At 33.5% G+C, this 15,222-nt stretch overlaps 1 protein-coding gene across 5 annotated transcripts in view; it reads right to left on the reverse strand.

The window, feature by feature from the left end:
- SGCZ (sarcoglycan zeta) overlaps positions 1–15,222 on the reverse strand; it is a 447,021-nt gene that overhangs the window by 311,153 nt on the left and 120,646 nt on the right. The window contains exons 2-3 of one of the 5 annotated variants that reach the window (XM_035323858.1): positions 6,407–6,421; positions 3,307–3,351 (exon numbers count right to left, since the gene is read on the reverse strand). The exons of 3 other annotated variants lie outside the window; for them this stretch is intronic. The gene's annotated coding sequence lies outside the window, so the exon portion shown is untranslated. Of the gene's footprint in view, positions 1–3,306; positions 3,352–6,406; positions 6,422–15,222 lie in introns of those variants that run through there. One more of the 5 variants, XM_035323854.1, reaches the window with a different exon arrangement.

The following is a 15,222-nucleotide window of genomic DNA, read 5'->3' on the forward strand; positions in this document are numbered from 1 at the left end:
TTAATATAACAATTCAAAATTAAATATATATTATATTTATATTTATAATATAAAATATATATATTTATATTTATAATATTATTATTATATATATTATATAATATATGTATATATGTATATATGTATATATATATATTAAATTCAACCAACATTTTATGGTATCTTGAAAACCATACAAAGATAGTCAGTTCCCCATGGACAGTAACTAAATAGTTAATTTTGAATTGTTATATTAACAAAAAAGATTTATCGTCTCTACAATACCTTAAATAGCATTTATTTTTTATGGAAATTCTAAAACTTCTTCATAGGGTCCATAAAATTCCTCAAAGTATTTTTATAACATGTAATAATCAGAAAATTACTCAAAATTTAAAACATCATTATTTCTTCTAAACCTGTGCTGTTCCATTTAGACTTTGAAATGTGTGTTGCTGTAAATTGCTTTTAGTCTAATTTCCACACGTAGCTCCATACAAAATGTAATATTGTCTTTAGAAGTATGCTAACTGAATTTAATTCTGTAAAGCAGATTGATATTAATTAGTAAGCAAAAAATGGATGCAATGGAATGCAGAAACAATACAACTCTTGACTTGCATCATTTTAAGAGATACCCAAACTAAAGGTTGTAATATTTTATATTGAAGAAAATGCTTCACAGTATTCAAACCATATATTTTGGACTCTTCTGAAATGCTCATCTAGAATTTTCATAGTTAAAAAAAAAAAAAAAGAGAGAGAGAGGAAGAAGGGAGGGGCGGGGGGAGAAAGCGGGAAGAGGGGGAGAAAAGGGGAGAGAAAACGAGAACGAGGGAGCATAGGTGTAAAAAGTGACTCCAAAGACGACAAACACATAATAAATTAATACTTAGGGGAAAAGTTTATTTTACTCACAGTTAATTGAAAATAATTCGCTGCCCAACACAGTTATTACTACATATGCATACTGTATTTTCTCCAAGAAATATTAATGAGGAAATACTATTGAAAAAGATATGTTCTCTTTTCATATAATTTCCTACTTTGCCACTGCTTATAATTAGAGTGTACAAGGGTGTTTCTTAGCTTGGTTTCCTAAGGAAATGACGTTGATTATGTTATACGCTAAGTCCTTTCTCTAGCTATACTGTAGCTATTTTCAAGCAAGAAAAGAAGAAAAAAAAAAAAAAAAAAGAAAGAAAAGGCATGTTTTTAAAGTAATTGTTTAGCTTCAACCTTCAACCAAATTTGACACGGCTAAGAACCTCTACACACAATCAAGCTTTCTTTATTTCATCAATATAGCAGTAATACAGGGTGAGAAAGCCCCCTTAATGTCCCCACTGAAGGAACAGCTAAAGCACAGAGAACACATGCCGGATACCATATAACTCATGCAGAAGACAGCCAGTAAATTAACTGCAATGGGCTCCAACACCATATTTTTTCAGAGGAAGCTCTGCTCTTTCCAGAACACTGAGAAATTTAGTTTCATCAAGTAAAATAGTTAAGCATATCTGCAGCGCTACTGATAAAACTGAAACTTTGGCATTTTGGAAGGTCCAACTCACCTTCAAAATTTCCTTTTAATTCACTGGTTTCTATACATGAAACTAAGTTATTTATTATATTCTTACAATCCCATAAAAATGAGGTAATTAATTGCTCATATGTTCATATTGCACCAAAGATTTGTTGAATGTCTTTCCTTTTTGATAAAAGTTGTTTATTATTTCATTTATAACTTCTGATCAGTATCTTTCCTTTGAAAGTTTCAGTAGGTATGATAAGATACTTCAATGTTTTGCATTCTTTTTTTACTATCTCTTAAACAACTCAATAAATAGCAAACATAAGCTAACCATGTTTATTGCCCAGAAGAGTATAACCACTGAAGCCTGCTTGAAGGCCTGTAGCAGTATTTCACATAATCAACTCCTGTTTCACAGTATGTGCCACATTCCTAAGGAGATGAAGTTGGTTAAGCAGACTGTTCCTTCAGATTAAGAACTGCGTGAAAAATATTCTAATCTCTTGAGCTGACCCAAGCAGATGGAAAAGTGGGGACATGGGCTACAGTGAGGAAAGAGAGAGGAAAAGAGCAAGTTCACACATTCTAGGCTTCAAAATCACTGCCATTGCATCACTGGAAAGAAAGAGGAAGGGCATTTAGTACTGTTCATAGTATTAAATGTGAGTTATAGTGGAATCTGAAAATACATTAGTGAATAAAATTAAGCTGTATATTCATATATACAGTATATATGTATATATTCAGTAAGAATTAATTCTGGTAAGACACCTTGAGAAGATAGCTATTTGGGGAAAAAAAAAAAAAAAAAGGTACATATGATAATAAGTTATACAACTTTTAAAGAAAATACTTTAACCACGAATCCAAGGAGAGTTGGAAGGGACAGTGTGGTAAAGCATTTGACACTTAACTGATAGAATTTGGTCCTATTCAGGTCCTGGATTATGGTTGTTTTGTATTATAGACTACAGCTCCAAGACTATGTACCATCACTCGTCCTGTTCAGTGATAGTGGCTGTCTTTTATAAAGCTCACTTGCAATAAAACTCAAAACAATAGATTTTGTAGTAGAATAAAATCTCTTACTGGGCAATAATCACCATATGAAGTTTCCAGAACTTCACTATAATTCAAAGAACCACAGAAAGTTTGATTACTTCATTTCTTTATAAAGTGTGCTGCTTTACTGCCACTTAGCATTTGCTTTATAAAAGAAAGTGAATCAATGGATTCGACAGACCCTGAATTTGGTGGGAGGTTTAATTAAATCTACCTTTACTGAACAGCTTATGATCCAGGCAAAGGTTCTATGGCCTAGGTAGTCCATATCATTTCATAATTTTTAAAATCAGTTCATCTTCCTGTCTTGCTGCCACAGTTACTCTTGAAGAGCACAGTGTATTTATGCAAGACAACTACTGTGAAGTAGCCATAATCTTTAGGAGCTAGTTACAGTCTGAAGTGAGCACATTTCTTTTTATTCCACAGAATCAACAGCACTGCTCTTCCAAAGCATTGGGTTCACTCCCAGTATTTTAAAGCATCCACATTATTTTAATTTCTCTTACAGAAATAAAGATTTGGTACTAACCATGCAAAAGTTTGCATTTTTTCACATTTAGGGAAAAACTATCTTTACATTGCATTATTCCTATGTAAGCATGTTTTTGTTTTCAATTTCAAAAGTGATTATGTGTATAAATTCACAAAAATGAAGAAATCAAGTTCCTTTCTTAGGACAAAGTACATGGAGTGCTTTCCATCACTGAGGCTGTCACTGTGTCACTCACCTGTATTGCCCTGATGCTCTGCTCCTGGATTCTTCTGAAGAGATGCTATGATGAAAGCTACCACTTTATGTGGAAAGGCAGCTGGTGATGTGATATCCACACTATAGCAACAGCATTCTGCTTCATGTTTCAAACCTTGACACTTGATGAGAGCCGAGATCTTTAAGAAGTAAAAGGCTAGTACACTTGCTCTTTCTGACCAGGCAGTGCTGTGGCTGTTCAATATCAACTCAAAGCCACAATCACCTTCTGATCTGAGGAGCAGGTGACTTGGTGATTCTCCTCCATTCCGATTGCTATGCACAGACAATGATGAAAAGGTAAAGTATAAAAGATTAAGTAGTATTCCAATCACCCAGACAGGTTACTTCACCCTTTTTTGAATTGGTCCAATGCATCATCATCTATCATAAATGGCTTATATGACAGTGCTGGATCTTTAAGATTATCCATGCTCCAGTGCTAAATAAGACAGATAAATCTGCAGGAAAGAAAAATAAATAAATAAAATAGAAGCTCAAAGTAATTCTAGTCAGCAATAAAGAGTCGGTTTCCTTTCCTAATAGGATTCAAGCCTCCAAGTCCAATAATTCAAATTAATCCTGAGCCTCAGGGTATCAAGTAGCATTCTTTTTGTTACCAAGAAAAGCATGAAGAGAGATACAATACAAATATCTGTTTCACATATATAGCCATTTCCTGACACTGCAAATAAAGTTAAAGACCAGAAATCCACATATGACCTGTCAGTCACTTCAATGTCTGTTTAAAAACTAATAAAGTACAATCTTGCACTTGCGTATTTTTACTAAAGCAACTTTTTACTACATTACAACATCCAATACATTATGACTGAATTGAGCCATGAAATTATGATGTTTCTAATAACATCAAATTAAAATAGCAATGCATTTCAGTAACAATTCTGCTCTAGGACAGAACATACTGGTTTACATATTCTGTAGTAAAAGCATAAGTATCATTAAAGAGCAACTACCATACTCTGTTCAACATTAGGTATAAAAACCTTGAAGGAAACACTGAAGAAACTGATTTGATTTTTGGTAAGAAACTACAATGTAAAATCATCTTTCAGATCCCATCAACCTACATGATAAACATTTTCTTCTGAAACTTAATAATTGCTGTACAGTTAGTTGTTTGGGCTCCCCCCCCCCCCCCACTTTTTTGTCTCTGTGCCTTTGGTTATTTTAACCTAGAACACTTTTCCCCCTAGGAGTACAAGCATTTTGTACTTAGAGCTCAGATTAAAACAAACCTTCACAGGAAAGTTATCTCCTGGCCTCACAATTTCAAGATTACCCTGGTAACTCAGAGTCTTTTTATCACTGTAGACAAACAACCTGATGCTGAAGTTATAAAAAATACTGAAAGGAGATGCATAGCTGAGTTTGTAGAGGCATTCTCACAAAGGGCTCCTGCGGCATCGCACACACACACACACACACACAAATAAAATGCCAAATAGGAAATTAAATAAAGAGGCTATGAGAGTCTCTGCCAAATTAAAAAGTTCTTGATCTACATTACAAGGAGACCAATTTATCAGGAGTAGGAATTAGAAATGGGGAAATGCATGCAATTGGGTTAAATGTATAATAGCAATACATCTCTCCATATCAATTTAATGTTCTGGACAATTACCAAATGTGAAAATAATTACTGTACCATAACATTTGTGGGACGAAAAAAGTTACTAAAATACTAGTGAGTACTCAAAGTCTACTGGAAAATAAATAAATAAATAAATAATTCTGAAGTGTGTTCAGATATTACATAAAGAAAAACATGAATCTGCAGGAAGCCATCAAAACAGAATAAGATGCAGCATAGATTAAAATGCTACAAAAGTAAAAGGATATAGTCTATTTTTGTTGTTTTGTTTTTGAGAAAAACATTATAATTCTGATCTTTTTTTTTTTTTTTTTTTAAATTGCACCTATTAATATTTAATATTCTTTCAGATTGACTTAGGAGCAAATCTTTGTTACATTTCTCATAATAGAAAGACATAAGAGCTTCAAATTTCTGTGTGTGGACATAGAACATCATAGGCAGTTGCCTGATGTATGCAACAAAATTGCCATGAGCTTTCTGAAAGGTTGTTTAGTATGAAAGCTGCATACTTCAATTAACGTTTATCATCTGTCACTTCAGACATTCAACTTCACTTTCTTTAGTTACCATGATCGGAGACTTCCATGGAATTTTTTATTACTCACTACAGAAATGCTTGCAAGCAACTTTCTCCACCCCAGCTGTAAGGACTGTCTCAAAGCAGTTACCGGTGTTATAAATGCATCTGTTGCCTTATTATTATTATTATTGCATGATATGAGGGTTTATTAAAATTTCAGTGAAGAAACCTCATTGAATTTGTAGGGGGGGAAAAAAAAAAAGCGTTGAACAACTAGCAAAAACAAGCATACAGAAAAATCAAAGCTTACATCCCTCTCTAATTCATATGCCTTATTTTGTGTCCCAAGTATCTCCCTCTTCTACTTATTAGAATTTATTTTGGCAAAGATCAATAATGAAATTACAAGTAAATGCATTCAGGAAGAAAAGAACCACTCCTGGCAAAGAAAGTCAAATTCAGGGAAAGAGATTAACTAAGTTCAGATGAAAGAGATTCAGTTTCTGCTCAGTGCTGCAGCATACTTAGCACAGTATGAGAGAAGCTATTAATATTAATATAAAGAAGTGGCTTTAGAACAACTTCATAGATCAGGACTGCAATAATCTCCCTTGGGGAAAAAAAATATATATATATTAAGAACACCCCAATTTTCACTGAACAGGTCAGGAAGAGAGCAAAAGCTATGCCCACATAAGAGTGAACACAAGCTAAGGTGAAGCCACTAGCTAATTAACTAGCTCACTACTGAAGTGAGGTGCATTAATTAGCTATCAGTTGCTCAAATTTTAGCCTTAAAATGTATTAATATAATAACATTTTCAAGTAATTCCTTTTCAGAAAATATGGCTTTTTACCAATCAATGTAACAATTGATGCTAATATATCCTGAGAGTTTTATTAGTACACACTTTCTAGACTGATCTAATTTTTCATTATTAGTTTGAATTTCTACATCTAAGTGGAGTAAAACCAAAACAAACAACACAAGTACAGAAACCCAAATTAAACAACATATTTCTCCTCATCCATAACAGCTATATTCTCTTTTATTTACACAAAAATACAAATAAAACAACAACAACAACAAAAACACCCACCTTTTGGATTTTGATTAGATTTTGAATAGAAAATTAAACTCTTAAAAATAATAAGTTTATAGAGGTAAGGGATATCCTGCAATGATAACGTTAAGGTTTGATGTATTTTGCTTGCAGGCTTTTATATATATATATATATAAATATACAATATATATACAGTATATAAAAAATGCAAAGCAAAATTCAGACTTGGATATTCATATTAATTCTAGCTCTCTACACAGCAATTTATTAGCAGGATTTTTCTCACTGCATGTCCTTATTGCAGCATGGCATGAAACTAATGTAGCATGACTTTCTTGACACTAGAAAACGAAGGGCAAAGCATTACCTTTTTAAAGTCATGAATAATTTACCGTTTTATATTCTTTCATAGAACATAGAGAACATCTCTTAAACTAAAGATATTGAGGATCACTGAAGAGTTTGAATGGAAAGGTTCTTAAAAAGTCATGGCAATTTTAAACATAGAACTTGTCAAACTTTTTTTTCTTTACACAACAACCCTGTTTTTTTGTTCTCTACACCAAATATTGTGTGCATATGGAAACATGGATACAGTTTCATGATTATTGCCTCTCATCAGAATTACTATTTTTTTCCCTGATATTGCTGATCACTTAATTTTAACTATTTTTGACAATATTGTCAGCACCAGATTATTATTTTCATCCATTTTCTTACTCTATTTACACTTAAAAAATCAACCCATGAAAAATCATGTTATATTTTGCCTGTGGCCACATTCCATGGCTACTGATTCTTTACAAGTAATCTTTTATGACCACATATACTGCGGACATAAATTTGCCAAAGTAAAACCAATAGCGCAATAAAAATGCTGAGGTATTCATATGAACAGAACAGAGAATAAAGTTGTATGAAGAGCATTTTCTTAAGACTAGAAGGACAATAATGACACCAGTATCTCTTATCATTAACAGAAAATAGGTAGAAATAACGAGATATCCAGAGCAAATTTAATAAAATTTTTAAAATGTAGTTTACTGTAAAAATGGTCTATAAAAATAGCATTATGAAATCCTGTTCTAGTTATATTAGATTAATTCATGAAGAATGTGCATTTCTTTCTTATCCTGAAGCTATTTGTGGATTTGATTTGCATTTATTAACTTGGAGTAAGTTTCTGAACAGCTAGCTAGACAGATAAAGCCTATGTGCTTACTGACCTTTACCCAGTAGTTAGCCCTCTAGGACAAGAAAATCTGATTCAGATCCTTGCAGCAAACCAGAAAGAAAGGGCCCTTGAATTTAGGTCTTCTAATTCTTCCATAAATGTTTTAAACTATCCAGAAATTAACTCAATCATTCTCTCAGAGCTAATCCACTTAAAAACAAACAAAAGTATATCATATATATATATATATTTAATGAAAACTAACATAGCAAGCTGGTAGGTGATCACTCAGGATCAGATGTCTTGGTACCAGACCTTGAAACTTGCCAAATAAAAGTTTTTTGGTGTTTTTCCCAAGCTCCCCCAAAAGTCCCATGAAAGCTGGTATATATAAACTATATATTAGCTGGCTAAAACACACTTAAGAGTTGAGAGAACCAGAGAACCAAGCCCATCCCAAAGAGAAGCAGCATAAACCCACCTTTCACTCAACCTCTTAATAGTTTTTTCTGTGACTAGCAAGTAAGGATTTAATAATAACCACATTTTTACACCAGTGCCTATGTTTAGTGTTTTATTTTATGGTTTTCATTAAAGATACATAAATTAGAAATTAAATATTTTATTGAATCTTGTCAAAATCAGAAGTAAAACTTCATTGCTTTGCATTTTTGCTATAGTTCCCTTAGGTAACTGACAATATTTATATACACAATGCCTGTGAACTGTATATTCAGAAAAAAAAAAAAAAAAAAAAAAAAAGTTCTATATCACACACAGTCAAAAATTGTGCATGTAATACCAATTCCTGTGGCTTCCTCAATTCTTAAAACATTTATGTACAAAGTCTTTGTGATCTCTTTGCTGGCTGTCTGTAAAACCATAATGTCTATCAAACTGTTGGGCTCCTGATTACTTTAGCTACTAAGGGCATGTTTTGGAAAACTAGTTGAAAATAAGTTAAAAATACTTGCTGAAGAATTACTAAAATTTTTGAAGTTAGACCATTTCTGTGATCCCGTGATAGATGTGAAATCCTGTTTAGCTGGACATAAATTCATACATAAATTCATCAAAATGAAAGGATCACTAGGGAAAAAAAGCATTCTGTTCTTTAGGCTTGGGATTTTTGTACCCTTACTATGAACCTGTTACTAGAAAGAATTTTGTTTGTTTGTTTTTAGAATTTTTGCTCTCTCCTAAATGCAGGAGAAATTATTTTTAATATGTCCTTCCCATTGAGAAATGATATTCAATTTAATTTAATATGAAATGATAGCAGAAAGCCTAAAAGATTCCAAATTTTTAGATAAGAAAAATGATATGAACAACCTAGGCAAATCTTATGATGTAAGTAAAACATAAAGCCAAACATCTGCTTACTCATTCAGGTGAAATGTACAAAGGAATTAAGAGACCAAATCTGCCTAGATTTGTTTTGAGGAAAATTAGGGGGGGAAAAAAAGTAGTTGGAGAAGGAAAAGAGGATTAAGGAGTTCCTCTAGGTTGTGTCTGTCAGACAGCAATCCCCATTTTGTCTACATGAGAGAAAACTGTATGACCATATTCAAAAGCAAAGCAGTATTTCATTTACAAATAATGGCTTTTTCATAAAACAAAGTCAAACTAGTTTGCCAAAATATTCTAAGACACTTTCATCAAAGCAGAATCACCTGTGTATGAGGTAGAAAAGAAAGGATTTTTTTTCTTATGTGTCTAATATTGTAGGAAAAATTTTCACAACCAGTGTTGAGTGACAAAATGGATATCTCTTATTTGAGCTTCATATCCATCCATCCATATATATATATATATTTAAAGAAATCAGATAAGTATTTGAAAAGGAACAAAGTTTGCTCTGAGGTACCACACATTTCCTAAATTAATAGAATCAAAGAAGAAAGGAGCTCTTCATGCTTATAAAAAGGAGATGTGAGAAATTCACACTGTTCATCACATACACATGATTTTATTTCAGCCCTCTTCCTCTGCTCCTCAAACAGTTCAGAATTACATCAGTTTCAAAGGGAAATAATTGCAGAAGTTTATTTGTTAAAGTATTGGCCACCTACAATGGAATTAATTTCTCTCATCTTTCCTTAGACATCTTTTGAAGCATACATTTAGGTGTATAGCATTCATTTTCTGAAAATTAAATCCCATTCTTGAAGAGATAATTGACTGTCAATACTATACCCTCAAAGGATTTTCTTTTTTTTCATTACATAGAAAAAGAACAAATCTCTGTCCTTTTAGTTAGCTTCAGAAAGAGGTGGACAGCGATTCTCAAAGGTGCACTCACCCAGAGTCTGGTTCAGGTCAGACTGGACAACTGATGGAAGGGGAGGACACAAATTTGCAATAAGAACAGACTAATTTTGTTTCTTCTGACCCTAAGTGCAGGAGAGACATTACTACCCCAATATCACTACTGACTACTACCGAAATGTTACCATCTTTTCAGATCAGTCCTTGGTTTCCTTCTCTTGTGTGAAGGTCAAAAGCTGAATTAAACAAACTCCTTGACCCTATGCATTCAAACCACAGATATAGTTTAAAAGACGCACACACAGGAACTCATTTACATTGACTAAAATTTCCATTTTCTCCACACTACCTACCATTAAATCATTCTTACCAGAAATTCTATGCACTTCAGATTATTAAGGAATTGAGAAAAATACATAAATAAAAGTGTGAGGCATGGTAAGCATTACCTATTCCTTCCCAAATTAAATAGTTATATATAATATCCAGGCTAAATACTGGTATTCAATCTAAGATTTTATGTGTATATTTCCACTAACTTGGGCTAATCCAGGCTTTCTTCTCTCAAGAAGAAAGAAAATGGTGAGAACAATCAAATAGTATCCAACTGTCTCCTATTTATTTTTATAAATATAGACTTTTGGAAATTTGCATAGAATGCTTGACAAATATGAATGGAGAAGGACTCCCTAGTAAAGATTTAGTCTCTTTTTCTGCTTGACAGTTTTTAGATGCATATAGCAGATGTTTTAAAGTATGTAACAATTACGCTACTATAGTAAGGAGCACAGTAAGTCCAAAAAAAAATCATGGCAGGAAGAAGAAAGGTGAAGATGCTGGAAAAATAATAAGAAATACATTTAGCTACCTAAAACTTCCATCTAGAAAGTCTCAGTGTTACCGCCAGCATTTGTGTGTGTAAATATATATATATATATATATATATATATATACACACAGCATTTGGTTTTCAAGACATAATCTGAAAAATACATATCTATCTGCTAGACAAAGTGAACAATTGGGTTTAAAACTGAAACAGTCTGAGGAAATAGGATATAAAGGAATTTATTGCATTATGTAATAATAGTAACCATGGTTCTGTGTAAAGGTGAGAATCATCTTTTAGTAAGTCATATTTTGACAAAAAGGTTATTTTCCCTACCAGTAATTCCATATAAAATTATTAGCAATTTCACTTGAACTGTATTACTTTATGTTCAGTAAGTACAGCCTCCATCAAAGAGATAATAGTTCTGCTTCACATTTACATAATAGAAAAGGTAAGAATTGAATTCCACCTTGGATGATAGCCTTGGCATTTCTTTCATTTCTCTTTGCAGTGAGAACTACATAATTTGTTCCAGTCAAAAGGGAAATGTGTTGCATGGAAATGGAAGAAATATCATAGCTTCTAAAGAGAGGAATTACCTTTATCCTCAGAGAAGACTCAACTCAATTCCATTTAGAAGAGCTTGGGGGCTATACTGTTGTTCCCTGGTAACTACATAGATGGAGGTAATAGCATCTGGTTTTAACTTGGCATTAGCACAGCTGCCACCCAGGGAGCCAGCTTACCCTCCTCCAGTCTCACAGTTGCAGGGGCGGCCAATAGCCCAGGCCCAGGGTAACCAGGGCACAAGTCTACTTCCACCATGATGAGAAAGAGCACTCCAGTGAGCAGTGCTCTGCGGAAGCAGTCATCTCAGCAAATCTGGTGGAAAAGAATGACAAAGCTGTATGTTATTTTGTGTTCTGTGTTCCCTCCTGCCACTCCCCAAGATCATTGGCTCCCTAATATATGGCAGCCCAACAGATTGTCATGATAGACCAGAAGGAACACAGCCTTCTTTCTGGTCAGTATAGAAAGGAGAAAACCTAGTTGAGGAAACAGAAAATATGACAGGGCAACTGATACTGCCCTTTCATACCACAAGTCAGGTCACTGCAAGTAGCAAACTGTAAATGGTGCTGCAACCAAGACCTGAGTACCTTTTTCACTTTCAACAACTGAGAGAGCAGCGTAATCTTAGTGACTTTTTTAAAAATAATAATAATAATAATAATAACACATATCAGGAGATAGAAGTGATCAGAATGCTGAAAACTCATGGAATATGAAACAGCACACCAAAAGGAGCAGGTTGAAGCAATTGGGGAAGTTGCATCCTTGCAGCTTCCTTGCAATAATCCAATGAGGAATATTCCTTGTTTTTCTTACAGACACGTATGTTAAGAAGAGTCGATAAGAAGTTAGGTGGATTTTGGAAGAAAATGTATTATCCTTTCTGAATAATAGTAGATAACTAATTTTCCTTTATTTACTCTCAACTGGTTAACCAAATGGCGATTACTTTTGACAGTTGCACAATAGTTTTGTCAATATGTATTTTGATAGTTAGCAAGGAACTGAATAACCTGAATAATCTGATCAAATACAAGCTCATCTTTGTCACATGTAGGTTTTTTTTTTTTTTTCCTTTTTTCTTTTTTTGTTTGTTTCTTTGTTTTTATTATTAACAACCCAAGGAAATCCAATTTATATTCTGGGGCTGTGGCCTCTTCAAATACATGCATACACTTAAGTCAATTTAGAAGTGCTTGCAGAAGATTTCCAGAAGAGTCATAAAAAACATTTAAGAAAAATGAGCCTTAGATTTGTAATCAAGCTCTGCAAAATACTATCTGTAAATAAATGAGAGAAAAGCCTGCTAGTATGGCAGCACAGAAATTTGAATTTATTATTTAAAATAAAAATATTTTTTCCCTTTCCCTTCAACTCCTCCTCCACTAAAGGCAAGTCTTTCTGCCATGATAAGAACATATTTCCATGAAATTGGTAAATTCCCTCCTGGGGCATATTTGCAAATATAACTATTACCAGACTCAGACCAGCATACATAAGGGTGCTAATATCATTTTTATCTTGCAAAAGACTAAGGGAGTTATGCTTCATGGAAAGCTACAAATACTGCAGAAATATCAACACATGTTCTCTTATGATACGGTTATTTGTGATAACATTCCCATCTGATTCATTTATGCCAGGAACTTGGATGTTTTTGTGCCATATTAAGGCAGGACCAGAGAGGATTTTTGGAATGTCTCTAGGTAACAATCTGAAAATCAAGCTGCAGAAGAAATACACCGTAACATCTTGCCGTCAGGCTGTAACTAACTTGTGTGCAAACTTTTTGGTTCAATAAATAGATGGAAGAATAAGTTGATATTTAGGGGAGAAAGGAAGAGTTTTAATCTTTATTTTTCATTCCATTGTTTTTTCAGCTGACAGCAGAACTGATGTAACTGAACTCAGACACTACCTCGTAAGGCATTAGGAACAGTATAATTGCTGGAACAATAGTATATTAATAGTTACTTTGTGAATTACTATAGCTCACTAGAATCACAAATCATCTGTGCAATGAGAGTCCCTATCTGGAATGGAAGAGAAGAGACAGAGTACTGCACAAGATTCTTCAAATACATAGAACGTGCAAGGAGAAACGTGATTAAACTTTTTGTCAATATTTGCATTAAACAGCAAAATAAATGAGTAGTACGTGAGCCTAGGTTCAGGATGGGCATTAGGAAAGTATTTCTATGGGGAGAAACAATGAAGTAAGAATAGATTGCACAGATTGATTGTGGAATCACTATCATTGTGGGGCTTTGTTTGTTAAAAGAAAAGATAGATGTATCACAGAAAAGACAGTTGATCTCAAGCAGGTATTCAACTAGAAAATATTTTGAAATCTCTTACCATTATTTTGTAGTGTTGAACATACATCTTTAGATCTACTTATGCAATTACTATATTGCTACCTCATATTTGAAATACATAGTAACAGCAAAACAGCAAGCTTATTGGGAAAGCTTAACAAGGCTTCATTAATTTGTTTTTGAACTAAAACTCTAACTGTAAAAAGTACTGTAAAAATACTTCAGTGTTTAATGCTATGACTATTTTTCTGGATACATACCGAATGACACTACTCAATTAAATGCTATCTCTCTGGAAGGAGCCCTAGACTATTTTGTGTGAGTCTTTTTGTAGAAAGAACATAATTCTTACCATCACTTGAACATGGATCTGGAAAACAATGGTAATTCAACATTGCTTCTGTCTGTTCCCACCTTACTTTACTCTTACTTAGTATTTGCTTACTTCGGGTGTAACCAGAGGTGCTCTCAGTCTTAAAGGAATCATCAGCTTTTCACATGCACTTCAATGCCCAAGAAGAAAGTGCATGATCAGAACTGGAGGCCAGAGAGGATTCACAGATGAGACCTGATGGTCTTTGTTTCATCTGCCAAGAGCGTGAAGTGATTTCACCCTGTTCCAGAGAAAATTTTAAAACTGTACTGTGGATATAGAGGAATTATGTGCTTCCCCTTCTCAGGATGGCCAAAACAATTTTTCTTCTCAGAAAGAGTAGTCAGGCTTATTTTTTCCTTACATGTGTACAGATGCAACTCCACACATGCCATGGGCAGAAACAATGAGAGACTAGGATGTACTCTTTTTTTTTTTTTTCTTTTTTTCTTTTTTCTTTTTTTTTGAAGTGCAGAACACAATTGAAAGAAAACTGTGAAGAACTAACCCTGATTTGGTGAATAGATCTGCTGAATACAATGTGGAATAGGAAGGCTCAAAGATTTTCTAAAGATTTTCTTGGCAGAACCCTGCAGAGTTTCTTAAACTATTTGTTTCTAAATTCTTAGCTGTAGAATATATTTTCCTCATTTTTTTTCTTTATTTTTTTTTAACTTTTTAAACTTTTTGCAAAAAGCTGGGATAATTCATGTAGTAGTTTCTCTGAAGCTAACAGAATTATGATAGATGAATGTAGCTTATTAAAATACAGTCCAAGTCTGCATATGACTTCTGGCAAGCTGTCTCTTTATCAGGATCTAATAAACCCTGTCTCATGAAGTATTTGTTTAATCAGGCTTGCTATATATTTTTCACTGAACAATTAAGGCTCCATTTCCAGCAGTATAATACACCTGGAGCTTCAGCTGACTTTATTAGGTTTAGGAGATATGTAGCATCTTTGGAAACCATGCTGCTCTGAATCTAAATAAAGGAAAACAAGTGAATCACTATCTCCATAGATTCATAAAGTACATTTCTCTGTACTTTACCTAAGTCAGGGCAAAAGAAAAAACTCTGATATCAGTTACGATTGCATGTTTCCATCTTTGCAACCTATGGCTTCAGTTCAACATAAAATTAGATAAGAAAATA

The sequence above is a fragment of the Oxyura jamaicensis genome, chromosome 4 (genome assembly GCF_011077185.1).
Source record: "Oxyura jamaicensis isolate SHBP4307 breed ruddy duck chromosome 4, BPBGC_Ojam_1.0, whole genome shotgun sequence".
Classification (NCBI taxonomy): domain Eukaryota; kingdom Metazoa; phylum Chordata; class Aves; order Anseriformes; family Anatidae; genus Oxyura; species Oxyura jamaicensis.